This window comes from Gopherus evgoodei, chromosome 1, assembly GCF_007399415.2.
Source record: "Gopherus evgoodei ecotype Sinaloan lineage chromosome 1, rGopEvg1_v1.p, whole genome shotgun sequence".
Classification (NCBI taxonomy): domain Eukaryota; kingdom Metazoa; phylum Chordata; order Testudines; family Testudinidae; genus Gopherus; species Gopherus evgoodei.
In genome coordinates, this window is record NC_044322.1 from 216328919 (window position 1) to 216348633 (window position 19715).

General features: G+C 49.8%; 1 protein-coding gene across 3 annotated transcripts in view; it reads left to right on the forward strand.

Moving 5' to 3' along the window:
* Positions 1-400: 400 nt before the first annotated feature.
* Positions 401-19715, forward strand: part of ATN1 (atrophin 1) — a 67105-nt gene continuing 47790 nt past the window's right edge. For 2 of the 3 annotated variants that reach the window (XM_030535993.1, XM_030536010.1), the window contains exon 1: positions 16157-16328. The gene's annotated coding sequence lies outside the window, so the exon portion shown is untranslated. Of the gene's footprint in view, positions 758-2076; positions 2182-16156; positions 16329-19715 lie in introns of those variants that run through there. The other variant, XM_030536003.1, reaches the window with a different exon arrangement.

A 19715-nucleotide genomic window follows, 5' to 3' on the forward strand; every position in this document is an offset into this window, starting at 1 on the left:
CCAGCCACTCAGGACCCTGGGGCACGGTTGCTGTGGGGATATAGGCCTTTAACACTAAGGCTGTTGGTCAGAAGCCATAGTTAAGCATGATGCTATGGCAGGAAGGCTAGGGATGCTATATAGGTATCTCATGGTCTGGGTTAAATAGCAGGCTCCTGACATCAGTGTTGCAGCTTTGTCATTGTAATGCTTGCAGTGTAGCCCTAGTATGAGCCAGCTACAGTACAGTACCCTCATTGCCTCAGAAGGTTGAGCACCACCTACTGATATGGGAATGTGCAATCTGACACCATTTGTGAGGCCACATTTGGGGCTAACAAGAAGCATTCTGGGAACTGTAGTTCAGAAATCACCTTGGTTAAAGCTCCATTTTCCTGTCTCCCTCTCCTCTCCTTTTCTCAAAATGTGTATCTCTTCAGCAGGTAGGGGAGAGGAGGTTGAAGAGGAGGATGTTTGACTGCGGATCTCCCATGAGAGGGCAGTAATGTCCAAGGACAGAGCTCAAACAGGAGAATGGCAGAATTGCTAAATTGCCTTATTTAGTCATCTGTCAGTGAGTTTGGCAGGGTGAGCAAGGTACTGAAGTGTGCTAAAGGGCAGTCTTACTGTACAGAAATGAGGGGTATCAACTGAGTGGAGTGTGTGTGTTGAGGGGCTGAAATTGAAGGGGCTGCAGGTCGGACTGAGGTGCATCTGCAAATGAGTTGGGAAGGACTGGAATATCAGAAGACTGCTAGACTGGAGTATATTGGCACAGGTATGTGTGCGTGTCTTTGATAATGATGTTTTATGTGTAGTTTAATATGGCAAACATAGCATTTTGATATATAGTCAAATTATGTTTGCATGAAAACTTGGTGAGGCAGATCAGTATATCAGTAATGCATATGCATATAATTTGTGTCTTTTTCAGGAGAGTTTTGTATTGTGTTTATACTTTTAGATAACTGATGAAAATGGTAATTATTTAGAATCATAGTTAATGTTGTTTATGATTAAATATGGATTTCTTGCATCAGATATGAGTAATATGTTAATTTATTATGGGGGCACTCCACTGTTCATTTCCTTGCTTTAAGTGCCTAGCTTTGTAAATAATGTGATGTTGCTTAGCACCTGAGCTGTTTTTTTCCACAGTTTCTTAGTTTGGGAATTTCCTAGGTTTTGTTTTGTTTTCTTTTCCTGTCATTCGTTTTCATTTTTTTCTTTTGTGTAGGTAAATGAAGATATGTTTGGGAAAAAAACTAAATCCATGCGATGGGATATATCACCAAATTATTGAATTAGTGGACTGGGCCATGTTGGTCCAAGGTAATAACAGCAGGCACTGAATTGTTTGTGGAAAGAATTGTTAGCGAAGATCATGTTCACAAGCAATACATCACCCCAGTATGCCAATGAAGGTTCTGAAAAACACTTGTCAATGGGAACACACTACACACAAGCAATATATCACCTCAGCATCTCTGATTTTTAAATGAAAGGATTTGTCAGTGAGCGCACAGTATGTACAAGAATACATTGCCTCAATATTTTTGCTTTAGTCATTGCTGAAATAATTCCTCATTGGGAGGGGTATCCTAGACTATATACTTCCTCTGTTTTTTTTCTTTTTGCTATCAGCCTCAATGATACAGATTCATTTCTAGTTTACATTTAATAGTAATATCATAAATAATTTATTATTTCTGCCCTTGAAAATTGCCTGTTGCACAAGCCAATATCAATGTTTCTCAGAATATTGTGGTGTACTGTTATTTCAGTCCAGGACTGAGGCATACAAGAGATGGCAGACTTTTCATAACATTTTTAAAAAGGAAGCATTGTAAATTGCTTAATCTCAAAATATATTTGCTCTGTTTAGCAGACATTTTCAGAACAAAATTTAATCTGAAAACTGGAAGCATGAAAAATGGTTTTCTCACTCATAAGTGTGTGTATCTGCTTGTGTGAGAGTGTGGATGGAGGGAGTTGTCTCAAAATCAACCTTATCATAGGGCATAGCTACTGCCTCCCTATAATATCATACTTCTTACTGTTTTTATTATTTTTTTTATTTTTTTCTCACACTTTAAGGGTTGGGCAGCAGTGGAACTGATCTCCTGTAGAACAACATGACCAAAGAAGAGGAGGAGCTCTTATCTTAACCCCCCTACAGCCCTTGGGATATACACAGGAGAGGTACTGACAAGGCCCCAACTATTATGGGCTGGGCAACTTCTATGAGATACTGGATACCATCAGGTATAGGAGTTTGTGGTTTGGTGCTGAAGGCCAAAGACTATAAAAAATAAACTATATGATATTGTAATGGGCCACCATTAAGAGTTGTCAAGGTATTGAAAGGGTGGATAGAGGAGATAACGCGTTAAAGGGGTTTTAAATTTATGAGCCAAATGGCCCAAGCCCCCTGGTCAAAGCATGTAGGCTCTATGGTTGTGTGGAGCTACAGGGTTACCCTAGATATTACTAATATAGCGGCTAAGGGTTGGTTGTAGACAGAGTTCGAGTAAAACAGGAGAAGTGGGTTTGTGTGAACCTGAGGAAGCAGAGACAGAGAGGCAGCCTTTCCTGTTGGGCACCTAGCTGGCTGGTAGGGGGGCTCACTGGGGGATTTTCCAGCAAGGAAACTCCCTGTGTGCTTTATGTTGCTACTGCTCCTCAGGCAAACAAGACTTTGTGTATGTTTCTGTAAATAAACAGATTCGCCAAGGATTACCATCTCCTTGATTTCTCATCCAAATGCCGCCACACCCCCACAAGGCCTTCATTTCAGCCTTCCACTCAGCCAAGAGCAACACTATTATTTCAGAAGTTGTCTATGATCTGATCATATGATCATATAATTAAAGACAGCAATGTAAATGGACATATATGAGGGGGTGCACAGGAACTCTCACATTTCCTGATTTTTCAGTGCTTCTCTGGGCAAGTTTAGCACCCTCTTAGCATAGGTTATTTTTATGTTTATTTTTTCTAGGTTTTCTAGGAAAAAGGAGATAAACTAAATATTCTCAAATCTGGAACATATTGACTAAGCTGCTACCCTGGAAGTATTTTCACATGCATCAAGTGAAGTGTGATCCCTGCTTTATTCAATCCATACCTGACAAAAAGGCACACACTCAATCTATGTGTACAACACAGGATACCTTCCTTTGGAATGCTAGAAAATCATGTGCAGAAAAGTGCTAGAAAATGATAGCATGTTAAATATCATACCCTGTCATAACCTTAGTCCCAGATTTGGACCTTAGCGTCCAAAATATCGGGGTTTAGCATGAAAACCTCCAAGGCTTAGTTACCAGCTTGGACCTGGTACTTGCTGCCCACCACCCAAAAAATTAGAGTGTTTTGGGGCACTCTGGTCCCCCTGAAAAACCTTCCCTGGGGACCCCCAAGACCCAAATCCCTTGAGTCTCAAACCAAAGGGAAATAATCCTTTTTCCCTTCCCCCCTCCAGGTGCTCCTGGAGAGATACACAGACACAAGCTCTGTGAATCCAAACAGAGTGACTCCCCCTCTCTGTTCCCAGTCCTGGAAACAAAAGGAACTTTCCTATTCCCCCAGAGGGAATGCAAAATCAGGCTAGCAAATTTAACACACAACAGATCTCCCCCATGATTCTTTCTCCCACCAATTCCCTGGTGAGTACAGACTCAATTTTCCTGAAATTTCCCAGGTAAAGAAAACTTCAACAGGTCTTAAAAAGAAAGCTTTATATAAAGAGAAAGAAAAATACATACAAATGGTCTCTCTGTATTAAGGTGACACAATACAGGGTTAATTGCTTAAAAGAATATTGAATAAACAGCCTTATTCAAAAAGAATACAATCAAAGCACTCCAGCACTTCTATTCATGCAAATACCAAAGAAAGAAACCATATAACTTACTACTGATCTCTTTGTCCTTACACTTAGAAACAGAAGATTAGAAAACAGAACTACTTCTCCAAAGCTCAGAGAAAGCAGGCAGACAGAAAACAAAGACCTCAGACACAAAATTCCCTCCACCCAAAGTTGAAAAAAATCCGGTTTCCTGATTGGTCCTCTGGTTAGTGCTTCAGGTGAAAGAGACATTAACCCTTACCTATCTGTTATGACATACCCATGACTAGAACACAGAGCTTTTGTTCTATAACAGGGCCTACTCCTCAATACACCTCTGGAGGCATCATTCAGCATCTCTGTGTGTTATTACCCATCTTGAAAAAAATGTAGCTAATAATGCTTTTTCACATACCAGTAGATTTCAAAGCTCTTCACAATGATGAGTTAGTGTCATTACTCCCACTTTACAGTAAGTCCAGCTGAGGGCCTTGTCTGCACTAGAGCATTCAGCATTTGTGCTTCAGTTGGTTGTTTGACACCCACACAAGCCACTTGTGTTACATTGCATCCACAGTAGGACTTTCTAACATCAATTAAAAGAGGCCCCGGTGGGCCAGCTTGTACTCTGCCCTGGTCCCAAGGCCTGCCGGGGATATCAGTTGGTGGCTCCTTCACGGGGCCGTGAGCACGGGCGTGTACTTGGCGCGGTTCACGTCTGTCCCTAGCACCTGCCCTTTCTGTGGTGAGAAGGAGACCTTGGCGCACATTTATTTGGAGTGCGCCAGGTTGCAGCCCCTGTTCCGGCTCCTCCTGAATATTTTCTTGCGTTTTTGGTTGCACTTTTCCTCTCACCTTTTTATCTACACGCTCCCCATCCGTGGCCCCACAAAGTCACGGGATCTCCTTCTCAGCCTCGTCTTGGCCCTGGCCAAACTGGCCATCTACAACACCAGGGAGAGGAGGTTGGCCGACGGGATTTCCTGTGACTGTAGGGCCTATTTCCATTCCTCCGTCTGTTCACGCATCCAGGCAGAGTTCCTCTGGGCGGAGTCCACTGCTCCCTTGACGCCTTTGAGGAGCAGTGGGCGTTGTCCGGGGTTCTCTGCTCGGTGTCCCCATCAGGTTCCCTTCATTTAGCCCTATAACCTCACTCCCGAACCTGTTTTTTCATTAGTTGCCCCCTGTAATTAATTGGTGTCCCAGACCTGTGGATCCTCCCCTTAGGCTGAGGGGAGGCCCTTTAGAAGTGGGCGGGCGATGCCAATAGGACCAATTCAAGGAGGCTGGCTGCAGCCTTAGCCAGCATCCTTAGTCAGCGAACCTCCTTAGTTTGTGAGCTGAGAGTTCCCTCTTTGTTCCCCATCATGTCTCCTCCAGTCATGCTGCCAATGGGTTCCTCCTTCCAAAACTAGACCCCTGGAAAGTCCCTCTCTAGCTCCACAACCCTTCAGCTCCTTGCCATGCCTCCACATAGCAGTCTCCTCTCCTCTGGCCAAAAAATCAGCCTTACTTGGAGAAACTACCACTTCTCCATGATAAGCCACACAAAACTGCAAAGCCAGGGCTAATCACTTATGCAAATGCATCTTTATAGTTATCTGTCGCCAGTGAATCCCACCCCAATTTGTGTGCTTAACCACATATTGTGTCTTGTCATAAACACAGATTGTGAGCTTTCTGGGGCATAGACGTTGTTTTATTTGTTTGTGAAATGGGACTTTGATCCATGATTGCGACCTCTAGGTGGTACCACAATATAAATAATATTATATTAATAATACATTACTTTTTTAAAATACTATGTTAACAGAAAATTAGGATTTCAAAGTCAAGCACTCAGAAGTTAGGATATGCCAGTATTAAGGTTGCATTAAATCCCCTTGTGTGTATACGCTATAATACAGTCTTTAATTACAAAATCATATGCTGTTTTCTGCAGGACTCCTGTCTCATTCAGTGCATGAAATGGATGGTGTTCAGGGAATTAATCAGGGGTTTATAGCGAATGAGGCAGTTGTCTATAGGCTTCCTGCCTCATTTGTGGCAGAAGTTGGAAGTAAATGCAACTGAGATCAATGGGAGCTGTGCTCTGTACATAGGAAGCGGTATACAATGCTAAGTATGCTGAAAAATCAGGACCTATGTGTTCTTCTTCGAGTGATTGCTCATATCCATTCCAGTTAGGTGTGTGCGCCGCGCGTGCACATTCGTCGGAAAACTTTTACCCTAGCAACTCAGTGGGCCGGCAGGTCGCCTCCTAGAGTGGCGCCACCATGGCGCTCGATATATACTCCTGCCGGCCCACCTGCTCCTCAGTTCCTTCTTACCGCCCGTGTCGGTCGTTGGAACAGTGGAGCGCGGCTTAGCTGACCTCCACTTCCCTAGCTACTCGTAGTTCTCGTATATGCAGTTATAACCCTTTTATATATATATATTGTATAGTTATACGTGTTTTCTTTGCTAATATGGTTAGTTTAGTTAGCGGGGTTCAGGAAGTAGCCCCTTCCATGATCCGGTGCCGGAGCCCATGCATGGCTCTCCGGGTTTTAAATGGGCCCGGCCTGCCAGAAGCCGCCGGCCGAAGGGAGATCTACACGACTCCTGTTTGAAGTGCCTCAGGGAATCACACTTGACAGCTAAGTGCCCCATTTGCAAGGCTTTTAAGCCGAGAACAAAAAGGTGCGGGACTTTCACTTATCCCTCCACCTTGGGCGCCGAGCGATGTTCAAGCGGTGGGCAGAAGCGCCTCCTCGGCACCGGACCCCGCTGGTACTACCAAGGCCTTTCGGCACCGATGTCGACTCGGCACCGCCCTTCTTCCGAGGTCGAGAAAGCCTATGATTCCTGCTGGTGCCTAACGGCTCCCCGGCATGCGCCGTAGTTGAGCCCCCTGCTCCTGCTGCTTCCGTGCCACCTGCATCGCAGCCAGAGAGCTCGTCTAAGTTGGATTACCCGGCACCGACACCTGCAGAGGCACCGATGACATCGGCACCGTCGATTCCAGTCCCCCAGGACCACTGAATCCGGTGCCTGGCAGCTCCCCGGCACGCGCCGTGGTAGAGCTTACTGCTCCTGCTGCTTCCGTGCCAACTGCACCGCAGCCAGAGAGCTCGTCTAAGACGGATCGCCCGGCACCGACGACATCGGCAACCGTCGATCCCGGTCCCACGAGGGCCGTAGAATCCGGTGCCTGACGGCTCCCCGGCACGCGCCGTGGTTGAGCTACTGCTCCTGCTGCTTCCGTGCCAGCGGCACCGCAGCCAGAGAGCTCGTCTAAGTCGGATCACCCGGCACCGACACCTGCTACGGCACCGATGACATCGGCACCGTCGATCCCGGTCCCACAAGGGCCGTAGATTCCGGTGCCTGACGGCTCCCCGGCACGCGCCGTGGTTGAGCTACTGCTCCTGCTGCTTCCGTGCCAGCGACACCGCAGCCAGAGGGCTCGTCTAAGTCGGATCGCCCGGCACCGACACCTGCTGCGGCACGACGACTTCTGGCACCGTCGATCCCGGTCCCACAAGGGCCGTAGAATCCGGTGCCTGACGGCTCCCGGCATGCGCCGTGGTTGAGCTACTGCTCCTGCTGCTTCCGTGCCAACGGCACCGCAGCCAGAGAGCTCGTCTAAGTTGGATCGCCCGGCACCGACACCTGCTATGGCACCGACGACGTCGGCAACGTCGATCCCGGTCCCACAAGGGCCGTAGAATCCGGTGCCTGACGGCTCCCCGGCACGCGCCGTGGTTGAGTGACTGCTCCTGCTGCTTCCGTGCCAACGGCACCGCAGCCAGAGGGCTAGTCTAAGTCGGATTGCCCGGCACCGACGCCTCTGAGGCACCGACAACGTCGGCACCGTCGATTCCAGTCCCACAAGGGCTATCGAATCCGGTGCCCGACGGCTCCCCGGCACGCGCCGTGGTTAAGCTTATTGCTCCTGCTGCTTCCGTGCTGACGGCACCGCAGCCAGACAGCTTATCTAACTCGGATCGCCCGGCACCGACGCCTACCGAAGCTCTGACGACCTCGGTACCGTTGATCCCGGTCCCACGAGGGCCGTCGAATCCGGTGCCTGACAGCTCCCCAGTATGCACTGTGGTTGAGCCTGCTGTTCCCTCCACGCCGGAGACGTTACCAACGGCGAGGGCTCTCAGTGCCATGACAGAGTCGATGCTGCCTGACCCCGACACCGCCGGTGCGGGTAATACAGTCTCTTCAGGTGACCATCCTCTGTCAGCACAGCAGAGCGGCACCGTTCATGATCACGGTCCCGCAGACACTCCAAGTCCTGTCGGCACGCCGGACACCACTGGCAGTCCCGGTGCTGTTTTCCTCATCGGTACTGGTCGCACTCGCTGCACCGGTCGGTATCCCGTTCGCCGACCCGCTATCGGCACCGTTCCGACTCCCGGCACCGCGGCAGGTGCCTTGACTCCTGTAGTCTCTCCCCGAGCCTCGAGATCTCGGTCGACCTCCCGGCACCGTTCTGGTTGCGGGTCTGGATCTCGTTCCAGGTACCGATACGCCTCCCGGTGCCGGTCCCCGGTGCCGAGTTGGGCAAGGTCCGAATGAGTCAGAGACTCTGCCTGTGCCTTCTTTTAGTACCTCCATGGCCGTCCGGACACGCATCCGTGTCATCCCATATGCGCAGATTTTATGCTCAGGACCACGATTCTGATATGATGGCCAGCGGGCGCCAGCCCCGAAGCCGAAAGAGGCTTGGCGAATGAACCTGCTTGGCCGCCAGGTGTACTCTGCAGAGGCCCTGCAGCTCTGGGTAGCAAAGCAACAAGCCTTGCTTAGCTGCGATAATTATAGCACCTGGGTGAAGGAGTTTCTCCCTCAAAACTCCCACGAGGAGTTCGCTGCCGTCTTGGAGGACGGGGGAAAAGAAGGTTCCCAGAGCATCCCTCCAGGCCTCGTTGGACGCAGCAGACTCTGCGGCCAGGACTCTGGCCTTGGGTGTCGCCATGAGGTGCATTTCATGGCTTCAGATTTCATACCTCCGGCCGGAGCTGCAATATGCCATTCAGGATTTACCCTTTGCTGGTAAAGGCCTCTTCGCGGCAGAGACAGCCCCAGGCTGCGAAGCCTGATGGACAATAGGGTCCTAATGCGCTCTCTCAGCATGCATACGCCAGCGACCAAACGCAGGCCTTTCTGGCCCCAGCCGCCATACTCTGTACCTAGCCAGAGGCAGAACTCTGGCAAACGGCAAGGCCAAGGTGGTCGCAGACGAACGTCAGGACCCCTAAAGAGCCAAAGTCAAGGTCCCTCGCAATTACCACTGGGACCAAAGACGAACCTTCCAAGGTTCGCCTGAGGGCGGTGTACCAGTCACAGGCCGGGATCCCGCTTTCTCCTGGCGTGGCCTCGGTTACTTTCAGATCGCTGGGTCCTGCGCACGATGGAGCATAGGTACCACCTTTAATTTGCTCCAGCCCTGTCCCCCTTCAGCGGACGAAAGGGGCAAGGGGTTTTACTCCCGTTATGCCCTAGTCCCCCACTCGAACGCAGGTCCCAGACCTTCCTGGTCCTGCACGGACTCAACCGGTATAGGATAAGGTTGAAGTTCTGCATGGTATCCCTGGGAACCATTATTCCATCCTTGCCTCCTGGGGGCTACTATGCCGCCCTGGATATGAAGGACGCGTACTTTCGCAATGCCATCTTCCCTCCGCACAGGAGATGCCTCCGCTTTATATCCAACTGTCAATACTCCTGGTTTACGGCCATAGTCGCCGCCTACCGTCGCTGATGTCGGATATGCGTTTTTCCGTATCTGGACGATTCGCTTATCCGAGGAGACTCTGAGACACAGACCACTCAGCGCGTGGGCATCGTCACGGTCTTATTCACAGGTCAAGGCCTGATGATTACTATAGAGCAATCCACTCTGGTTCCCACACAGAGGTTGGGCTTCCTAGGGGCTATCCTGGTCTCCTACCTAGCCGGAGCCTGCTTATCACAACTGCGGTTTTAGGCGATGGCAACAATCATCTGAGGTCTGAAGGCTTTCCCAACGACCTCAGCTCGTTCTTGTCTCAGTCTCTTGGGTCCATGGTTGCCCGCAAGTTTGTAACCAAACACGCCAAGCTCCGCCTCCGTCCTCTCCAAGTCCGGCCCACCTCGGCGTACCGCCCGGACAGGGAGCCAATGGTCATGGTAGTCACCGTTCCCTCGAACACCTTAGGCTCCCTAGAGTGGTGGCTAACTCCCTCCTTGGTGTGAACAGGGATGCGGTTTCATCCGCCCCAGCCCTCACTGCCCCTGACGACGGACGCATCATCTCTCTGCTCGAGTGCTCATGGTCACCTCTGAGCTTAAGGCCTTTGGTCTTCTAGGGAGCTGGCATTCCTCATCAATGCCCCAAAAATGAGAGTAGTCCGCCTGGCATGCCAGGGGTTCCAGCGGCAGCTGCGAGGCCGTTGTATCTCGGTGTTTACAGCCAACACAACGGCCATGTGCTTCATAAGTATCCAGGGAGGGACATAGTCCTCCCCCCTTTTTTGTCAGGAGGCCATCCATTTCCGGGTCTTTTGCATGGCACACTCGATTGAGCTGGCGACGTCCTTTCTCCCAGGCGTTCGGAACGTCTTAACTCTTTGACTCAGCAGGTCTTTCCTGTCTTACGAGTAATCACTCTGCCCCATGTGAGGCGTCCTGCTTTCCGGAAGTGGAGATGTTTCCTCACACAGACCTGTTCGCTCACCGCGAGAGCAGGAAATGCCAGGTGTTCTGCTCCTTCCAGGGTCTCTCCTCGGAATCGATCTTGGACGCGTTCCTGATGCCGTGGAAAGGCCAACTGCATTATGCCTTCCCACTGTTCCCACTGGTTCATTAGGTCCTGCTCAAACTCCGCAGGGGCAGAGCGCGCATCATCATGATCACTACAGAGTGGTCCAGGCAGCACTGATATACCACGTTGCTCGGCCTGTTAGTAACAGACCCAATTACCCTTCCACCCCACCCAGACCTCATCATTCAGGGCAACGACAGGCTTCGTCACTCGGACCTGCAGCCTCTTCGCCTCACGGTGGCTGCTGCGTACCTGAGTCGGGGGTGACAGGCAGCCTTCCACCTGCTCAACGTACCGGGCCAGGGAGAAGCGTTTCTTCTACAGCTGCAATACGCTCAATCTTGCTCCTGCTGAGGTCTCGATCTCCCTCTATTTGGCCTGCCTCTGGCCTTCAGCGGCAGGACCTGGCGGTATCATCGCTGAGGATACGCTCAGCAGCCATCTCTACCTTCCAGCAGGCTAAGGTGGACGTTCCGTGTACTCACGCTCTATGGGTTCGAGGCCCCTCAAGGGCTTGGAGCGCTTGCACCCTCGGGTGCGCCGCCCAGCCCCAACCTGGGACCTCAACCTAGTCTTGGCCAGACGGGTCTCCGAGCTCAGAGCTCTTACGGTGGTTCCGCCGTACATTAGGTTTCACAAAGACAAGGTGCAGTTATGACCGCACCCGGCTTTCCTCCCTAAGGTGGTTTCGGCCTTTCATGTTACCCACAGCTCAACGCAATGGGCACAACCATTGCACTCCTTGGACATCTGTGGAGTGCTCGCATTATATTGTGCTGACAGAACCATTTCCTAAGGTGCCCCAGCTCTGTCCCGGTAGCGGGCCACAGGGAGGGCTTGCTTGTTTTCCTCTCAGAGGATCTCATCTTGGGTGATGGCGGACATCCCCACTTGTTATGATTTGGCTCATATTTCCCCAAGCCACATCACCGTGCATTCTACCAGGGCTCAGGCTTCATCTGCCGCCTTGCTGGCTCGTGTTTCTACCCACGAGATCTGTCGCGAAGCTCCATTGGTCCTCGGTCCATACCTTTGCTTCGCAGTATGCCCTGGTTCAACAGTCAAGAGAGGCTGTAGCCTCTGGCTCAGCAGTTTTCATTCTGCCACATTTCACTCCGACCCCACCGCCTTTGTAAGGCTTGGGATTCACCTAACTGGAATGGATATGAGCAATCACTCGAAGAAGAAAAGACGGTTACTCACCTTTGTAACTGTTGTTCTTCGAGATGTGTTGCTCATATCCATTCCACACCCGCCCTCCTTCCCCACTGTCAGAGTAGCCGGCAAGAAGGAACTGAGGAGCGGGTGGGCCGGCAGGAGTATATATCGAGCGCCATGGTGGCGCCACTCTAGGGGGCGACCTGCCGGCCCACTGAGTTGCTAGGGTAAAAGTTTTCCGACGAATGTGCACGCGCGGCGCACACACCTAACTGGAATGGATATGAGCAACACATCTTGAGGAACAACAGTTACAAAGGTGAGTAACCGTCTTTTTCAAGTTGGTCACCTAAAATTAGAGTTCAAGCATGAAAATACATCAGTGTACGTTTGGCCTTATTCTTTCTGATCCTGAGTTCTCCTTGTGTAAAATGGGGGAATAGCTCCCTACCTTACAGAGGTGTTGTGAGGAGGAGTTCGTTATTGTTTGTGAAGCACTCAGGTATTCTGGTGACCAGCACCATAGAAATGCCAATGACAAAATTAATAATTCTGTATTTAGTGCAGGATTTGGGTGCTGGGCAGTAAATGAGGCCTGGGGCCACACTTTGAATGATGCAGATAAAAAGAAATATTGACTAGTTACCCATTCAGTGTGCACCATGGATCCTGTGGAAAAAATAGTTTGTGATCATTAATTAAGATCATATCATAATGTATACACACAAGGGTGCTGAATTAAGGTTACAGGCAAACTTAATTCTAGCATTTCTTAACTGTTGAGGTCTTGGCTTTGCAACCTTAATGTTCTTTTAACATATTTTTTTAAATGTAATAAAATACTAGTAACAGGACTGGAATTCTTATGAAGCAGTTCCAGAAATAAAGGCTCCTACATGTGTGCTAAAGCAGCTGTTAGGTGCTGAATATAGGAGCACCCTTAACTTCAAAACTTAAACCAACCAATTAAGGGCATTATGTTTTCTTGATCATGTGCACACTTTCTCTTACACATACATGCACACACACACAATACCTTGTCCTGCTTCCAGCATAGATAAGGACTGAAATCACCAAGTGGCACCAGTGTGAGCAGAATTAAACCTCTACACGTCAAACCAAAATTAATTAGCTACTTAATTAATCACAACTTTTGATCTCTAAATGTAGCTGGTGCATGTATTTTCAATGGCACTGAACTCTGTGGATAGTTTGAAGGGGCAGTAAGCTGCCATTTTTGAGCTAGAGGGACACGAAACATTAGATAAAATTCCAATTTTTTAAAATTCAGGGTAATTTTTTAATTGTAATTTAAAAATCTTTTGTTCAGACTTTACAGAACTTCTTTTTCTTTGCAATCAGAATAAATTTGGCATTGTTTGAGGCCTATGGAATGCTCCAAGCCAAAATGATAGATTATAAAGAGGCTTAAATAAGGCCTATAATAGGTTTATTATGGATGTCACAAATGTGTTTTCACACCTGTTCACTTTGTGGGTTTATAATTTTGGGTTAGCATCTCACATTTTCTAGGGCATTCAGCTATTTGGCCCTGTTGCTGTTCGGCATTTTCATTGCATTCTATGTGTGTCTATCTGTCTCTCTTGCTGTTCATCTCTCTTGCTCCCCCTCATTCTCAGGTGGAAAGACTGCGATTGGGTTACACTCTCATCCATTCTTGCAGGGCTCAGGGCCCTCTCTTGGCCTCCACGCTAGACTCTCCCTTTGTGCCGTTGCTTGGTAACTGGGAAAGGGGGATGGGGCAGGCTACAGGAGGGAAAGATGGGTTGTAGGGGGGAGGGAGTTGTGTGAGCAATTGAAGTGTGTGCAGCTTGTGTAATCCTTCAGGCGGACTCTGCATGCTGATTAGATCCAGACTGGCAAAAGCAAAGGCCAGGCATGGAGCCTTGGCCAGCTCGCACAGACACAGGACTAAGGTATTTGGAAAGAATCCCTACCCAAGGCACACTATGGATGCTTCAAGGAGTGGTATGAGACGCTCAATAGGGGACAAATCCTGCTTCCCCCCTTCCCCACCAGTCAGTACTGATCCCAATACATAGGGCTCTATCAAATTTACAGCCATGAAAAATGTGTCATGGACTGTGAAATCTGGTCTTCCCCTGTGAAATCTGATCTTTTGTGTACTTTTACCATACAGATTTCACAGGAGGAGACCAGTGTTTCTCAAATTAGGACTCCTGACCCAAGAGAGAGTTGCAGGGGGGTCACCAGGTTATTTTAGGGGGCTTGCAGTATTGCCACCCTTACTTCTGCACTGACTTCAGAACTGGGAGGCCAGAGAGTGGCAGCTGTTTGCTGGGCACCCAGCTCTGAAGGCAGTATCCCACCAACACCAGCAGCACAGAAGTAAGGGTGGCAATACCATACCATGCCACCCTTGCTTCTGTGCAGCTGCTGAAGGTGGCTCTGCCATCAGAGCTGGGCTCCTGGTCAGCAGCCACTGCTCTCCAGCTGCCCAGCTCTGAAGGTGGGGTGACCAGATGTTCCAATTTTATAGGGACAGTCCTGATATTTAGGGCTTTTTCTTATATAGGCTCTTATTACCCCCCAGCCCTGTCCCAGTTTTTCACACTTGCTATCTGGTCACCCTATCTGAAGGTAGCACTGCTGCCAGCAGCAGTGAAGAAGGGTAGGAGTACTGCAACCCCCACCCCTCCTACAATAACCTTGCGGACACCCCCCTTCCACACAACTCCTTTTTGGGTCAGGACACCTACAATTACAACACTGAAATTTCAGATTTAAATAGCTGAAATCATGAAATTTATGATTTTTAAAATCCTATGAGCATGAAATTGACCAAAATGGACTGTGAATTCGGTAGGGCCCTACCAATACTTAGTATGCTGCTGGATGATGCTATGCTGCAAAGTGGTGTCCATGAATCAGTAAGGGGTGCTTTCCTTTGCCTCAGTAAGGACAGAAATGGCTCTCCAGTTTACAGGGGGTGGTACGCTACAAGGAGCAATGTGGGTGATTTGGCATGGGGCATTCTGCCCTCAGTAATGACTCCTGGGCCATGGCCTTGTGCTAGGATGTATGCTGGAATGCAGAGAGTGGTGGTGTTTAAAAAAACATGAAGCCCTAATCTTGGCTCTTGGGGTCCTAAGGATCCCGTCACTTTTCTCAGTCATCGGCTTGTTATCCCCATGGTCCTGGCCAAATCTCAATGTAGGTTGTTTCTGCCTCTTTACATTCACTGTACAGTGTCCATCATATATAAGATTCTCCTTATTTTTTAGCGTTAAATAGCTGCAACCTACTGCCCCAGAAGTGGCTGCATTTCCGTCGCAGCTGAATTCTTAGGATTTCTTTGGTGCTTAAGGAATGGGAGATACATTATTAGTAAGTTTTGAGTAAAACTCTTAGGAACTGCAGTCCCATCTATACCTCTCTGGCTTGCTTTACTCCCTTCTAGGCCAGCCCCCTCTCAGAGATACATGGGGGTCTTTGCTCTCAAGCCCCACCCCTTGTCCTGGAGCTACATGGAGGCCTACTCTCTCTCCTGCTTCAGGAACACGGGATTGTTCAGCACTCCAGTTCCTGAGAGATCCAATCCATTTCTTCCCTCACTTTTCTCTCAGATTCGGTTGCTCCTGGGTCTGTCTTGCCAAAAAAAACTCCAGGCTTCTCCCATTCCTTTGTATTGGGGAGTGGGAAGGGAGGAGAAATCGCAGGAAACTGGGGAAAGAAAGGGGAGTGGAGCGAGACAGATTTGGGGAGAGGAGGGAGCCAGGAAAGGAGTGGGACACCATCCATGTCACCTGATTTCAGATGCAGGCTCTCAGGGGAGGGGGTCTGTGGCTCAGAGAGACAAAGATGTTCAGATGATTCCTGATATTATCTTTGCCCCCCCCCAACTTTCTGTGGAGCCTCTGACTGAGTCCCCCTCTCCCTCTAGTACACTGACTGACTGCAGGGGCCACTCTTGGGTCGCTCCCCTCTGCCTCTCCTGGGGGTCTGTTTTGGGGGGAGTTTGGAGAGGGACTCGGGGCGCTCGCAGCCCACAACTAACCTGCGGGACGAGCCCGCGTGGCCAGGGCCTACTGCCGCCCCCTGAGCACGCGCCCCCCGCTGAGGCTCGCCCCCGCTCCAGCTCCCCCCGCGCTCCCTCTTTCCAGCCGTCTCCCTCGCCCCTCTTTCTCCTCCTCCCCCCACCCCCTCCCCGGCGCTGCTCTCACGCGCTCCCCCCGCCCGCTCGCGCCGGGCTCGGAAGAGAAACATTTTGTCTAGCTGGAGGTGACGGCGGGGGCGGCAGCCGGCGGGGGGCGCTTCGGAAATGGGAGGCGGCTAAGGGCGGCCGCCGCCGGAGCGATGGGCGAGCGGCGGGGCGGGCTGGGCGGCGTTTGAACGCGGGGGGCTGCGCTGCTCCAAGGCCCCGCGGCCATCGCTGCTCCAGCGGCCGCCGCCTCAGCAGCCCGGGGCCACGGAGCCAGGAGGCGGACGGAGGAAAGGGGCGTATTTAGGGCCCTTCCCCCCACCCCGCGGCCCCAGTCGACCTGCTCCCGGGAGCTTGCGGTGAGTCCCGCGCCTGCTCGGGCTGCGCCTGCCCCCGCCTGTCATTGTCTCTCTCTCGCGTCCCCCCCTCCCCACGCGTGTCGGCCCCTGGCTTGGGGGGGGCGAGGGGCAAGGCTGGGGGGGCGGCGGGGGGAGGCAGGACCGCTGCTTAACCCCGCCGGTGCCAGCCCAGGCCGTGCCCGTGCGGCGCTGCCTGCTCCGGCGGGGGGCAGGGTCCTGCAGCCCCGGGGGGCTGTGGCAGAGCGCGGCGGTCCCTGCTGGCAGGATCCCCGCTGTCTTGCCCGGCGCGGTTGCGCTCCCTGCGCGCCCCCCCCAGTAGGGGGAGGGGGCGGGGGGGCTGCTTCGGGTCTGGGGGTCTGCCCAGTCTCCTCCCACGCCGCGGGGGGCCAGAGCTCTCACGACGTGACGTCACCCTCCGGGTCCCTTGCTGGAGCCAGCCCCGTCCTCGCCGCCGCCAGGGGAAAGTTGGGCTTGGGGGAGCCGGGATGCGGGGCAGCTGGGTACGGGCTACAGCGGGGTGGGGAGGGTTCTGAACGTGCAACCCGACGCCGTGCAAGAGCAACGCTGGAAAAGCCCCAGGCAAACGTGTTGTATTACTGGGGTGTCTCCACCTTCTCCTGCCCCCCTCAGATCATCCCCGGCTCATCTTGGCAAATTCCTTTCCCAGAATTGGCTCTGAGCTGTTGGTTCCTTTCCAGGTGCAGTTTGGGGAGAGACAGAAATAATTTTTGGTTCTCTTCGGAGTCCTGGTGATTCCCATATGATCTGTTCAGGGGAATAGGCTCAGGAAGAAGGTTTACTCAATCCCCATCTTCCCACTCCACCATGGTGGGGACCCACCACCAGCCCACTACTCTAAAATTCTTCCAAGAAAAACCAGTAGGTTGCTGCCAGGGCACCAGAGTGCAGACAACTGGCCTGCAAGTGGGTTGTCATCAGTCTGGCCTTTGTGGTCCATTCCACTTGGCCATGGTCATCTTGCTTGTTACGTTGGTTATTCAGTTGCTGTTGGTCCTGGAATTGATCACTATGTTTCCCATGGTGTCCTCACTGTTTTATCTGCAGGTGGGCCACCATGTTTGTTTTGTTCTGTGTTCCATTAGTTTGTGGTTGTGTTGGTCGGTGTTGCCCAGTGGGTTTCTGTAGTTTTGAGCATTTGGTCACCATTGCAAAACTATGCATTATCGCTGCATACTGTTGAGTCACATATGGATTGTCTTTTATGATGGCCATTGAGTTGCTGTTGTGTTGGCCAGTTTCTTAATGTTATTTATCATGTTTCTCTTTGTGTTGTGAATGGTTTGGTCTCTGCTGACTGTTGAGCTGCCCATACTATTACTATGAGGTTGTTCATTGCTTTATGACTAATAAAAGCTCTTCTGTCCTGCTCTGGTTATGCAACCTTTTACCCTTATCCAGATATTTCTTCATTATCCCTGGAAGACATATCTGTAATTTAAGCAAGTGGGTGAAGCCATGCTGCAACCCATTATCACAGTTGGGTTGTGGATGGAGATGGTCAAATTATTAACTGAGATTAATTTATTTAAGGAATTTCACTTTCTTCTTGTGAATATTCCTTGCTCAAGTAATTATTTTCATGTTTCTTGTGATTGTATAATGACTCATTTGTGTGAATAAATGTCAACCGTTGGTTATTAGTGACTTGCTTGCTCTGTTCCCTGACTGGATGATCTGGTCTTTCTCAGTAGAAGAACCCCTTTTCCATTTGTGATCTCTGGGAAATTGTTTGTTTGAATTCTTGACTGAGCTTTTCAATAGGGCTGTGAAGGAACATTCAATGCTAAGGCTGTCACCCAAAGCAATAAAACTCACTCAGACATTTGCAAATTAAATATCATGCATCCTAATGATAAAACGTGCTGATCCTCTTCTACTGTAGTAATTCCCCTCCCCTCAGATACTGATAGATGATTCTTATGTCCTTAACTTAGGGATTGTCTACATGGAATTACATTGGAAATTTAGTGGCATAGTTATACTGGAATAACTCCCCATATAGACACTTTTATTCTGGAATATGAGTGTCCACATGTGGGGTTATACCAGCATAACTATATCAGTATAATATGCAGTCCTCAGTATTGCACTGATCACTTTTTCCAGCTCTGTCCCATTGCAAATTTCTGTGTGATTCGTCTTTTTCTCTGGTGTCTTTTTGTTGCTTCTGCTCTCCAGGCATCTACTTTCCATTGAGAATCTGGGTTTCAGATTATTTCCCCTCAATATGTTAGCTGGATTTGTCCAGGTTTTGTTATTTCCTGCCCATGTCTCTAATCTCTCTTTGTCATATGAACTACTCTGTTGTCCTCTGCGGGTTTTGCAACCCCTTTCGGTTTAGTATCATCAGATCCTCAGCTACAAGGTACCCTAGAAATGCAAAATATTTTTCATGTATTTATCACTTCATCTTTGCTGCATTTTCTTAAGGTGGAATTTTACCAGTGAAACAGTAACTTAGTTTTTACCTTTTCAACAGCCAAAAAATAAGTACAAAATATCAACCCTTTATAAAATTCTTAAAGGCTAATAGCCTGAGGGGAAAGTCAAATACTCTGATTATGATTAAAATAGAAAGTGCCTATGAGAAAGTGTTCTTAAACAGCTCCTGGGCCACTTTCCGGTTATCTTCACTGCAGAGTTAACCCACGTGATCTCCTCCCAGTCGGCCTAGCCTGGGTGTGAGCAGATACGTTGCCAAGCTGTATCTTTGTTACTGTGTGCTCAATGGAACTGCATGCATCCATATGTGTTGCTAGGACTTCTGGGGGCACATCCTAGGATTTTTTTGTGCTGCAGTAAGTTGAACTGCTCTATGATTCTTTCCCAGTGAATTGTGGGAGAACTCATCTTCTCTTCTGCGTACAGGAGGAATTATGGGAAGGCACTGGAGGACTGTAGGCTCTCAAGTGATTTAGCCTGCATCCTGAGTCATGGCAAAGTGGATGGATTACCAGCTCAGGTGAAAGTCTCACTTGGGTATTAGCTGTACCCCCAGCTGGGCCAAATAGCTCAGGTTAAAAGCACCACTAATCTTGGGTGAGGAGGGGTTTGTTTGTGGGTAGGAGTGGGCTTAGAGGTAACACCTGAATAAGAGCCTAGGTTAACTCCACAATGAAGACATGTCATTTGAAAGGGGTTTCTTCTGACTACAATAATTTGTTATTGTAGGGTCTTGTGGGTGCAGCTGTTTGTTACTGTCTCTGATGAGAGAATGTTTTTGTGTTTTTTTGTTTTTTGGATGGATTGGAATGGGACCATATTTTCTCCCGGTAAACACAAGGGTAACTACTTTGTCGTCTTTGGGCAGTTTTAGCTAATAATATCCCAGTTGGGTTTTGCTGAGGGAGGGCAGGCAAGTGTTGC